This window comes from Liolophura sinensis, chromosome 10 (genome assembly GCF_032854445.1).
Source record: "Liolophura sinensis isolate JHLJ2023 chromosome 10, CUHK_Ljap_v2, whole genome shotgun sequence".
Classification (NCBI taxonomy): domain Eukaryota; kingdom Metazoa; phylum Mollusca; class Polyplacophora; order Chitonida; family Chitonidae; genus Liolophura; species Liolophura sinensis.
Window position 1 is genome coordinate 13,203,425 of NC_088304.1, and position 12,913 is coordinate 13,216,337.

Genomic DNA, 12,913 nt, shown 5'->3' on the forward strand with positions numbered 1-12,913 from the left:
GGTGTGGGGGGATTAGTTTGTAATGGCGTTTCCCCATCCAAGTCGAATGAAGCACGCCAATAACGAAACGTTGAATAAATTGTTTTCCATGGTAAACTGCCAATTGAGGCTGCTTTACATAAATGCCCAGTACTCAAGAGAACTAAGCCTTTACACGGATATCGTAAAGAACACCGATGGTATAAGGATACACGCGTGGACAGTAAAGAGGGGGAATGTTAACACATTGAGTCCACAGAAAATTGCTAGGCTTTGACCCTTGACAAATTACTCATGTTCAAGCAAACGATCGATAACATTTCAAGACATGCTTGGGTACACCGTTAAGTACACATTTTAAGTGTTAGGATCTGTAGCAGCGAGTGAGAAAATTGGCAACAGCCTGAAAAACTTTATTGTGATTTCTCACCGGTTTTAAAACCGTGTCTTCTGACGGGTTCCTAACACCAACACGAGTTAATTATGCGTAAAATACGCGCCTACAGCGAAAAAGAACTTGCGTAACAGTAACTTCTGCAAAACATTCCTCACAAAGACCCGTGTCATGGATACTGAATTTATGCAAATAGCTATTTGTTTTAATGTGACCAGACAAGAGTCTAAATACGTGTATTTCGTCACAGCGACAGTTGAGAGGGAGATTGTAGCTTACAGAGATTTGAGGGCTGTGAGAATAAAAGAATCTTCCTGTAACAGAGTTATCCCATTGATTTTGCCATACTGGTATAAATTTCGGTTGGACATAACCAATAGCTTCTTGTACAGACAACGGGATGGTGTGGGATATATTGGGTAGATCAAGGGGCAGGTTTGTTGGTACAAGACACTGCTGTTATAGGTGATCAAACTGACAAATGCTGCTCACTGTAGACGTGATTAAAGGAGAAGAAAACATAAACATTATGCCAAAATCAGATGAAAACGTGCGAAAATTTGTTCGCAAATATCGTCTTACAAAAAGCGTATATTTGAAAACATTTTTATATGTTGGGTATTTTGGAACTACCTCTTGGTATTTATCGTATTTGCATAACAATGTTCTAATAAAGATGTGGTGCATGTTTAATAAATTTATTTGAATGTAAATTCGTTGTTTATATCCCAAAAATATACATTCAGTCTTAATTATAATAATATTTACAAATCAATTGAAAATAGAAATATGATCAAAATCCAGGTTGAACACATTTGCTAGCTAAAAAGACTAAATTATAGTGCAAATATATTTATTAAACACGCGTTACACCCTCAATTATAACAGCATTTACACAAAGATAATATATACCAACAGGTGGTCCCAAATACCCACTTTTCAGAAATTGTTTTCATGTGTCTTTTTCTTTTTAAAGAAAAATCTTTTAAAAAATAGTGAATGCCACATTTACGACCAGGTTTTCGCATCTCTTTCATCTGAACTATGTTTTCTCCACCTTTAACTTTAATAACAGGACGCGACGAGAAATCCTTTGAAATTGCAGTCTCGAGTCTGCTGTGGTTCTAAACGGACGAGAAAACCTGGTAACGCCATTAATGCGGGTTTATTACTGATGTTAAGTTGCCGATTCCGCAAAGGCGTTTGTGACTTAAATCAAGACTTAAAATACTATTTAAGAGCTTAATATTGTCATTGTACCCTAGAAATCAAAATTTTGACTTCAAAAGGTGAGGCAAAATTTCAAACTTCCACTGACAGAAAATAAGCATTGTGACGAAGTGGCTTTGTGGAATTGCTCTCTCATCTATTTATTTATTTTGTTATTTATTTGATTGTTGGTTACCGCCATAAGTCTAATCAACACGTTTTCACTTAGGACGGTCAGGTATGATTGGCGGAAAACATGAATATCTAGCAATTAATGGAACACAATTGGAATCCAACAAAACTTAGACTTCTTGGTCCACCGATTATTATCGTCAAGGCCTCGTGAACATCGAGGTCGCTCTATATTTAATATTTACGCTGTATAGACGTGGAAAAATATGCGGATTTATGGATAAAATGTAACATGTAAGCCTAGTAAAGAGAAAAACACTGCACTACACCAGGTATGTGGGAAACTCTTATAACATAAAGCCGCACCAAACAACAAACGAGCTTTATGGCCTGGTTGAGGAAGAACAGTGGATTGTAACTGTTACTGAAGTCAAAAAAAAAATATACGGCGAAAAAATCTCGGTAACGTCTCCTTGTGATGTGACGTCGTAGATTTACAATAGGCAGAAAAAAAAGAGAAAAACCGATGGCGCAAATCAGTGTGTGCTGTCATGGGCGGGGTATGTACAAACTGATTTTCCTCGCAAATCCTCTGAAGCAATTATTCCTTTAAATAAAAGTCAAGAATAATGGATAATATTAATTACTGCATATAAAACCACCAGTGTTGAATAGTTAGCATCTGATTATTTCATGGGTAAGCTGGTGATGAACTCAGCCCATAATTTTCTAGTAAAGCTGACCATCACGCGCCATATAGTTATTCTAGCCAGACAGGCGGAATATTCCTGTGAGTGCCCCCGACCCCATTGTTCCAGGGGCTGATCTGTGTGCACTTTTTTGTACTTATTTTTATCGTTGGTTACACGGCTTTTTAAGACTGATTGGTGCTTAACGCTTTATGGAGAAGTGCGGGTGTATTGGTAGAGGAAACCGGAATGACAGGTGTGAACTATATCCGACCTGACAAACCCGTCGTGAGATAAAGTGGCAGCAAAAACAGAGAGAGCTGGATTCGAACATGCGACCTCGCTGGCCATGGGGCTGCTTGTTGCAGCTGTTAACTATCTCATCCTGATCCAGCTTTTAAGAAGTATTAGTCCACTACTGCAATTATGCGTACCAAAGTCACTAAGTGATGGAACTCCTGTTGTAATGACGGATAGTTAAATTTATGAGCCAAAACTAGCATTTCAAGGGAGGTCACTCTAAAAGATACAAAAAATGACAATGCCTTTTGAGAGTGGCCTCCCCTGAGAAAAAGCACCTACAGTTACTCCTAAACAGATGATCAACATGACAACGAATGACCGAAGTCCTCTTGTAACAAGTGCACGAGTACTATGTTACCTGTCTGCCCACAAAATGAACAACATGTCACACAGCTTGGTGCAAACTGGTTTTGAACAGGAAACGTTTCCCACTTATAATGAGACGTACACCAAATACGTAGGCCTACTATATGCATGAATGAAGTCCTTCCAGACTGAACACGATGGCCTAATGGTTACAGCGTTCGCCTCGACGTTGAGAGATCAAATCCAGGCCAGGTCATACCAAATACTTTAATAATGGTACTTGCTTCTGTTTGGCTTGGATCTCAGCACTGAGAGATTAGAGCAAAGAAACAGGACTGGTTGACCCGGTGTATAATGTGAGTGTGTGGGGTGTCATGTCTGGTGTCTTCGGCATGATAATTCAGTGTCGGCAGCACTTTGGCAGCATGAACTTTCCCTGCTACAACAAGACACAGTATATGTACACGCACCTAATGACTCATCATCGTCATACCACGGAAAAAAATGTTAATTACGACGTGAAACTCCAAGCATACGTACCCGGTAAATCTAGCATATCCATTACATGTCAGAATAATTTGATCTAACAAATGACAACGCATATGTATACAACGTCAGTTAGCCTAAATCCTGTTTAGGTCTCATTAATACCGTCATCATTTTACATGAATCTGAAGACTGTGGACATTTGTTTCGACAGATGGAAAACAAACACCTGGGGCATCTAGTGCACATGTAGGCCTACACAGTGGGTGCTGGTATAGCACGGGGAAAGGCCTGGGCTGAAGTTCCGCTACTATCCTGTGGCTCTCCTGATAGAAAAAGAAAACAAAACCTGCGGAGTCAAGTGCCACGGAAATATCCAACATTCTCTGAAATATACAATCTAAACACACTTTTCCAGTCCATCAGAACTGACACAGACACATGACTGCCACAGAACGCCGGATGTGATTAAAAGCCCTGTCCCGTGACGTTCTCGGGATGACATTATAAAATGTTTACTGAACGTGTAAAACCAAAGTGATCCTGGTACAATGTTACATCTCTATTCTAGCATCAGGTATCATTCGAGATCACGCGCCTTTCTACGTGATCCTACGGTACCGAGAGAAGATGGGCGCCATCAGCGCAGTGATTTCCCCCAAAATTTGGGAATATTTTCAGATTCCTTGAGTCCAAATTTCTACCAATGGTATAAAAATCAAGCACCTGCCTGTAACTGAATCAATCAAAAACGTCCAAAATAAAAATGAACACGTAATAGCTAATGAATATTAAGTTATTAAGTTATTCAACATGGCAGCACCCACGAAAGAAAAAGTCATTGCGTATGTCAAGGCAAGCGGTTGCGTTTCTGTGGAGTTGAAGGCAAAGCAGGCCACCGCTCTTCGTGCGGCATATAGGTAAAAAGATGTCATTGCAGTTTAATCGGCTAGGTCTGGTAAAAGTCCTATGTCTGAGGTCATCCAGCATTGAGAACACAGTGAGGAACCTACGATAACTGTGCCCTCTGAATTCTGTTATGAAAATCAAGTGGTATATGTGTAAATATATTTGAATTGCTATGGTTCAACTAGAGCACGGACAGAGATGATGATAATAGCCACGAACGCCTGTAAATTGCACACTGCTCAACATGTCGGTGAGCTCGCCATCACGTGCAGTTATTTACAGAAGGCGAAAGTAGTCATCACAGAAGTGACGTAATGCACGAGCCTCGCTTTCGTCGTGGCCGTTGTAAAAAGCAAGTCGCCCAAGTATATTAGAGATGTAATCACAGCGGAGGCAGTAGGTACATTTCTATTTTAGAATGCAGGTATATTTGACAGTTTTAATTATACGCACGCACAAACACGAACTTCCGTTATGCCGTCAAAAGATTTGAACTAAATTGAACTGAATCAATATAAAAAAACACGCCTTCCATCTATACAGCCGTGCTGAGTGGTCAGGACGTGTTCTTCAGTACTCAACACGATCCAACATTTCCGATTCAACAACGTTGGATGGTGTTGAGTGTTGTTGAACGAAGTTGAAGAACACGTCCAGACCACTCAACACGGCTAAACTTGTTCACTGAACTTGAAGCTGACTCTTGTTGAATCAGCAAAAGTTGAGTGATGTTGGATAGTCTGGACGGGGCTTTAGTGTTGATAGATTCGAATAGTCGGTCGTGGAGAGAGAATTGGTTTCGTACAACTAAAGTGTATAACTTATGTCCAACATAACTAACTGTAATAACGACACAACTACGCATAACTATCATATAACTACTATGGTAGTTACACACAAAAAATTAATCTGTTAATATTAGCAGAAAGTCTGTTGTCTGAGTGATGCTAGAATCTATTCTGTTATTATAACACAGTATTGTGTCACATTCAACATAATATCCTGTTAGTCTGTATGAATGGTTGTGTTGAATTAACAGAATATATGTGTTATATTTAACAGAATAATCTGTTGCAATAACAGAATACATTCTAGCATCGCCTAGATAACAAACTGTCTGTTAAATTTAACAGATAATTTTTTGAGTGTAGGCCTATATATACCATGTTAGTTATAGCTGTCATGCCGACGAAACTTTAATAACGAGTATGTACTCTCGGAGCTCGGGAGCTCCGCATTGTCTTTCAGTCATTATACTACACTATTACAAAAATACAAAGCTGATCTTTTAAAACTTGCTCTGTTATGTTTTATCGGTGCCTAGGCCTATATACATTTGGTGTAGTGTTCTGTTTTCTTTTCTTATACCACTTCAGTGACCTAATGGTTAGAGCGTCCTCTTTGAGGTCGGAAGACCTGGGTCAAAACCTGGTTGGGTCATACGACAGGCTATAGAAATTGTATTATTGCTGCCTCACCTAATTGGTGCTAAGCACGAACAGATTTAGAGCGAGGAAACAGGGCCGATTGATGAATGAGTGCTTAGGGTTTAGCGTCGTACTTAACGATTTTTCAGTCATATGAAGACGAAGGAGTTTTTAGAGTGCAAGTAATGTGCCCCCTTGTTGCAGGATGGATTCCACCGCTCTGTTTTCTAGTGCTCCTTCACTGAGATGAAAAAAAAATGCTGCCCCACACGAACCAGTATACTGATACGGGTCAATCAGTTGTTGTACTATCCCCAAATTGCTGAACGCCAAGAGAGGGAGCTACAACTTCCTCTTTCAAGGTCTTAGGTGTGACCCGATCCAAGGTTGACCCTGGATCACATGAGGAAAAGTGTTCATTGTTTTGTGCATATATGTAGGGATTAAAATCTGTTTTAAGCTAAAACGCTTGGCATAATGCCAAACTCAATGACCCTAGGATAGTATAGCTATTCAACAACGGACTGAAGACGTTTAAGGCCGTCATGGCGACGGTCATTTTTATTGGTGGAATAAACCACCGACCTTTGGTAAGTACCAGTCCATCATGTTGGTGAGGGACAAGTGCTCTTCAACGAACGTTATAGGCTGTGTAAACAGCCACACGTGCGCTTGTTGTGACCAATAATATCATATCCAAGGCTGGATTTGCGTGTCCTAGCAATTGAAAGACAAGCATGCAACATGAGTGGTTTGGACCATTATATTCAATACTCAGTAGTTTCCGAGCTGTCAATCAAGAGCACGCAATAAGCAGTATTGTTGCGAATAGGTCAACAGGATGTCCCACATATTGATTACAAATGCTAAATCTTTCTGTGACGTCATTACGCCACAAATGCTTTTCACCGGGAATGGAGTGAACAGTAAAACGTTATCACGAGAAGGGGTTGGTGGGGCATTGGATGTATTGGATCCTTCCATGAGGTATACCTTCCAGTTATAGGCATTAATAAAAAGGCTACAGGCTTTTGACGTATACTGACCACCTTTGGCTGTTGGGTTTTGCTGCAAACCTTATGACTTAATTTATATATGGAATCAGCACCTGTTGTGCTCTTTTTCACAGTTCTATATATGCACTGGCAACCTCTCCATTTCTGCCTTGGGGGTTCGTGTATAATATAACAGGACCACTCAGCATACATGTATACTAGACTTTATGACAAGTTAATACATTTAACTGATTGATAAATGCAACATTATCATGCATGTTAACCATTAATGAGTGTTAACCATTAATGCATGTTCTCCATTAAAGCTTTGTTGGTTAATTGCTTTAAATTTATTCACTTCCATCAGATATCACTTCCATCAAAATATCCATGCTCAGTGATTTCTGTACATGTATATGTACATTGTTCCATCCGCTGGTCCGCTATACAGTGAGTTCATTTTACAATGTGGTGCCCAGGAGAGCACAAGGGAGACAGCACACATATAAAAAGAAGTACTGGAAAAAAATTCCAAGCCATCAAAAACTTGGTATCTTCCATCATACAAGATTATTCCATGAGAGTGAGAGTACAAGGGAGACAGCACACATACAAAAAGAAGTACTGGGAAAAAAGTTCCAAGCCATCAAAGACTGTATCTTCCATCATACAAGATCATTCCATGAGAGTGAGAGCACAAGGGAGACAGCACACATATAAAAAGAAGTACTGGAAAAAAATTCCAAGCCATCAAAAACTTTGTATCTTCCATCATACAAGGTTATTCCATGAGAGTGAGGACACAAGGAAGACGGCACACATATAAAAAGAAGTACTGGAAAAAAGTTCCAAGCCATCAAAAACTTGGTATCTTCCATCATACAAGATCATTCCATGAGAGTGAGAGCACAAGGAAGACAGCACACATATAAAAAGAAGTACTGGAAAAAAGTTTCAAGCCATCAAAAACTTTGTATCTTCCATCATACAAGATCATTCCATGAGAGTGAGAGTACAAGGGAGACAGCACACATACAAAAAGAAGTACTGGGAAAAAAGTTCCAAGCCATCAAAAACTGTATCTTCCATCATACAAGATCATTCCATGAGAGTGAGAGCACAAGGGAGACAGCACACATATAAAAAGAAGTACTAGAAAAAAATTCCACGCCATCAAAAACTTTGTTTCTCCCATCATACAAGATTACTGCATGAAAGTGAGAGCACAAGGGAGACAGCACACATATAAAAAGAAGTACTGGAAAAAAGTTCCAAGCCATCAAAAACTTTGTATCTTCCATCATACAAGGTTATTCCATGAGAGTGAGAGTACAAGGAAGACAGCACACATATAAAAAGAAGTACTGGAAAAAAGTTCCAAGCCATCAAAAACTTGGTATCTTCCATCATACAAGATCATTCCATGAGAGTGAGAATACAAGGGAGACAGTACACATACAAAAAGAAGTACTGGGAAAAAAGTTCCAAGCCATCAAAAACTGTATCTTCCATCATACAAGATCATTCCATGAGAGTGAGAGCACAAGGGAGACAGCACACATATAAAAAGAAGTACTGGGAAAAAAGTTCCAAGCCATCAAAAACTGTATCTTCCATCATACAAGATCATTCCATGAGAGTGAGAGCACAAGGAAGACAGCACACATATAAAAAGAAGTACTAGAAAAAAATTCCACGCCATCAAAAACTTTGTTTCTCCCATCATACAAGATTACTGCATGAAAGTGAGAGTACAAGGGAGACAGCACACATATAAAAAGAAGTACTGGAAAAAAATTCCAAGCCATCAAAAACTTTGTATCTTCCATCATACAAGGTTATTCCATGAGAGTGAGAGCACAAGGAAGACAGCACACATATAAAAAGAAGTACTGGAAAAAAGTTCCAAGCCATCAAAAACTTTGTATCTTCCATCATACAAGATCATTCCATGAGAGTGAGAGCACAAGGAAGACAGCACACATATAAAAAGAAGTACTGGAAAAAAGTTTCAAGCCATCAAAAACTTGGTATCTTCCATCATACAAGATCATTCCATGAGAGTGAGAGTACAAGGGAGACAGCACACATACAAAAAGAAGTACTGGGAAAAAAGTTCCAAGCCATCAAAAACTGTATCTTCCATCATACACGATCATTCCATGAGAGTGGGAGCACAAGGGAGACAGCACACATATAAAAAGAAGTACTGGGAAAAAAGTTCCAAGCCATCAAAAACTGTATCTTCCATCATACAAGATCATTCCATGAGAGTGAGAGCACAAGGAAGACAGCACACATATAAAAAGAAGTACTAGAAAAAAATTCCACGCCATCAAAAACTTTGTTTCTCCCATCATACAAGATTACTGCATGAAAGTGAGAGCACAAGGGAGACAGCACACATATAAAAAGAAGTACTGGAAAAAAGTTCCAAGCCATCAAAAACTTTGTATCTTCCATCATACAAGATCATTCCATGAGAGTGAGAGCACAAGGAAGACAGCACACATATAAAAAGAAGTACTGGAAAAAAGTTCCAAGCCATCAAAAACTTTGTATCTTCCATCATACAAGATCATTCCATGAGAGTGAGAGTACAAGGGAGACAGCACACATACAAAAAGAAGTACTGGGAAAAAAGTTCCAAGCCATCAAAAACTGTACCTTCCATCATACAAGATCATTCCATGAGAGTGAGAGCACAAGGGAGACAGCACACATATAAAAAGAAGTACTAGAAAAAAATTCCAAGCCATCAAAAACTTTGTTTCTCCCATCATACAAGATTACTGCATGAAAGTGAGAGCACAAGGGAGACAGCACACATATAAAAAGAAGTACTGGAAAAAAATTCCAAGCCATCAAAAACTTTGTATCTTCCATCATACAAGGTTATTCCATGAGAGTGAGAGCACAAGGAAGACGGCACACATATAAAAAGAAGTACTGGAAAAAAGTTCCAAGCCATCAAAAACTTTGTATCTTCCATCATACAAGATCATTCCATGAGAGTGAGAGCACAAGGAAGACAGCACACATATAAAAAGAAATACTGGAAAAAAGTTCCAAGCCATCAAAAACTTTGTATCTTCCATCATACAAGATCATTCCATGAGAGTGAGAGCACAAGGAAGACGGCACACATATAAAAAGAAGTACTGGAAAAAAATTCCAAGCCATCAAAAACTTAGTATCTCCATCATACAAGATCATTCCATGAGAGTGAGAGTACAAGGGAGACAGCACACATATAAAAAGAAGTACTGGAAAAAAATCTAAGCCATCAAAAACTTTGTATCTTCCATCATACAAGATCATTCCATGAGAGTGAGAGCACAAGGAAGACAGCACACATATAAAAAGAAGTACTGGAAAAAAGTTCCAAGCCATCAAAACATTGGTATCTTCCATCATACAAGATCATTCATGAGAGTGAGAGTACAAGGGAGACAGCACACATATAAAAAGAAGTACTGGAAAAAAGTTCCAAGCCATCAAAAACTTTGTATCTTCCATCATACAAGATTATTCCATGAGAGTGAGAGCACAAGGGAGACAGCACACATACAAAAAGAAGTACTGGGAAAAAAGTTCCAAGCCATCAAAACTGTATCTTCCCTCATACAAGATCATTCCATGAGAGTGAGAGCACAAGGGACAGCACACATATAAAAGAAGTACTGGGGGGGGGGGGAATTCCAAGTCATCAAAAACTTTGTATCTTCCATCATACAAGGTTATTCCATGAGAGTGAGAGCACAAGGAAGACAGCACACATACAAAAAGAAGTACTGGAAAAATTCCAAGCCATCAAAAACTTTGTATCTTCCATCATACAAGATTATTCCATGAGAGTGAGAGTACAAGGAAGACAGCACACATATAAAAAGAAGTACTGGAAAAAAGTTCCAAGCCATCAAAAACTTGGTATCTTCCATCATACAAGATCATTCCATGAGAGTGAGAGCACAAGGGAGACAGCACACATATAAAAGAAGTACTGGAAAAATTCCAAGCCATCAAAAACTGTATCTTCCATCATACAAGTTCATTCCATGAGAGTGAGAGCACAAGGAAGACAGCACACATATAAAAAGAAATACTGGAAAAAAGTTCCAAGCCACCAAAAACATTTTATCTGCCATCATACAAGATTATTCCATTGCCCATATTGCATCAGCAGGTTATTTTTTTAAATCAATTTAAAAAACGCATATGTGTAACTTATAATTTCCAAAATTATTCTAAGACATCTCCGTGTTTTGATGTCTGTATACTTCTCACAAACGATCAATCTCAGTGGGTTTGTCACACAGAATAAACAAATTTGCAACGTTCACAAACTGCATGCATGTTGTGTAGGATAGCGCCACATATGCAGCTTTGTATAGCGTCGTATTGTCTTTTTGATTATATATATGTATATATAAAGGGCGTTCTTGCCATACGCATCTTGTATATGGCCCAACCGTATATATTTGGCGTAAATACATATTTTTATTTATTTATTTATTTATTTGATTGGTGTTTTACGCGGTACTCAAGAATATGCATATTTTTAAACGGACCCACCATGGCAATATGATATGTTTTGCGACAGAGGCCCGCCGCTATTCCTTTTAGTTACATGTAAGTGTTTTGTGAAACATGCCCGCTGTTATAGCCTATGCATGTTTATATACAGAGCAGTGAAGCCCCGCAATCCATAGACACACGTCGTTACACGTACATATTTTGTGTAGGTCTATATTTGTAACGGGAGGTGATTTTACTCTAAACTCATTAACTTAATGGAACCGGTTCCGGGTGCTCAAAATATACAGCATATACAACGTTTGTTTAAAAAAAAATGTATTAATTGTTTTAATTAAACACTCGCCTATATATAATTCTACATGTATTAATGATAAAATCACTATAGCAACTATCTTTCCATTTCATTTGTTTTGATAAGGTATCATGCAAAACAAATTCTACTGTTAACTACACACATCGTTTATGGACTGATGGTATTGACATACATGTAGCCTGGCTCAGCTATTTCTTGATTATCACAAATTGGTTTTGAAACGGACACATTTTGATGCAATCACTACATGTATACATGAAATCGGTCCCATCGACCTAATTACTGCGCAAGCGCACAGTTCCGCTGTGATTTATTTAGGGTACCGTTCACACAATTGCACCTTCGGACAACTGACCTAATTCGTTAAGCGAATTAATATCACAAGCAAGCCAAGCTCATTAATTTCTATTCACGAAAATCAGGTCACGGGACTACTTTCTGGTCAGCAGTAATTTGTCGTGATTTATTTTCCATCCATATTAACGACAGCATAATGTACCGTTGCAGCAATAAATGGCTGCTGACTGTACATTTTCCCCCTATAAAGCAGCTTCCATTAAGTGTTATCTACGTGTGTAGATTTAATGACCACATCGAATATCGATTTCCCGGGGGTTGGCACGATTACAGAAGCCGTCCATAGGTTGTGCCCAACTATAAATAGCTTTAACCTCTCAGAGTATAGGTTCTTGAATGGTTTTGGCATAGTTTTCCGTCCTCTACATCGAGCTATAATGACTTGCCTTTGCACTCCTCTTGAACATATGGTTTGGCACCAGCTGAGAACATGGCTATAGGCAGCCAATCAGCGACCGGTCGAAATGAGGTCACCTCGATGTTGACCTAATTTTTGCTTTGACAGCCGCTCTCTATGGCTGCCCGTCAAAATAAAGACACGGACCTGTAACGCGGTCAAAGGGTCATTTACAAATTGCGTGTAAATACAAGCGTGAGCAGCTATGAAAGGCGGGTACATGCACCCAGCTAGGGTACTTTTTCTTGATTCCATGTCACAAGGAAAACCATTGAGGTATATATGGACACATGGGATAACGAAGTTCAAAGTTAATTTCTACTCACAAGTTTTACAGGCTATGAGCAATTTAACTACTGACCACATGCGCAGCTAACATAATACGATTTCGGGGACGAAATATATAAACAGACCGGGAAATAACTATACTGTTGGGGCTGTAATGGATTAAAATGAATGATACGGCTTTGGTGACAAA